A 940-nucleotide genomic window follows, 5' to 3' on the forward strand; every position below is an offset into this window, starting at 1 on the left:
AAAAGAAAAGAAAATAAAGTTAGAATGGCCTTATTACAACCCAAAAAAAAAATAGTAAATAAGATAATTAAAGAAAACCAGTCACTCGTTTCAAAGCCCAAAAGCGATCGCTATGCCCACTCTGAATCCCCTCCGGCTCCAAGTTCCCAAATGAAGGCTCACCTGCAAGGTTAAGGAAAGGGGGTGAGTTTGGAAACTCAGTGTGCAACAAGCCCTTTTCAGAGCCCAAAACAATATCAGCCTGCTGGGCCTAAGCCCAAATTCAAACTCAGCGTATATTGGGCCAAAGCCTTTTCATATTTCATATTTCATAACACTGGGCCAAAGCCTTTTCATATTTCATAACACTGGCCAAAGCCTTTTCATATTTCATAACACTGGGCCAAAGCCTTTACTGTAAACGGTATGGCCCATAGGCCCATTTTGTTATCACATGTAATGTCAATGAAAGAATGCAAGCCCATTTGGGGAGACTACTCGACCCACCATCTGCTACTCTCCACCCTTACCAACCAAGCTCTCCATGTGGGGAATAACTCAACCCACCCAACCAAAACTCTCCACTGGTAGCATAGCTGCTTTATCATATAACTGGAGGCCTAGCCTCTTTTAATAACTGGGGCAAATCCCTTTCGATAAACTAGGGCAAAAGCCTTTTTAATAAACTGGGGCAGAAGCCCTTTTCGGTAAACTGGGGCATAACCCTTTTTACACTTCCTCTGTCCATATAAACCCAACCCAATACATTATGAATACATCATGTGCATATCATACATTTTATGTGCATATCATACATATCATATGCATATTATACATATCATGTGCATATCATATCAATCATGTATATCAAAACCCATGTACCAAATTCATAATCAAACCCTAGGGGTATAATGGTCATTTTTACCTAGGGGCAAAACAGTCATTTTCATAATATAATGGT

Source organism: Gossypium arboreum, chromosome 11 (assembly GCF_025698485.1).
Source record: "Gossypium arboreum isolate Shixiya-1 chromosome 11, ASM2569848v2, whole genome shotgun sequence".
Taxonomy (NCBI): Eukaryota; Viridiplantae; Streptophyta; class Magnoliopsida; order Malvales; family Malvaceae; genus Gossypium; species Gossypium arboreum.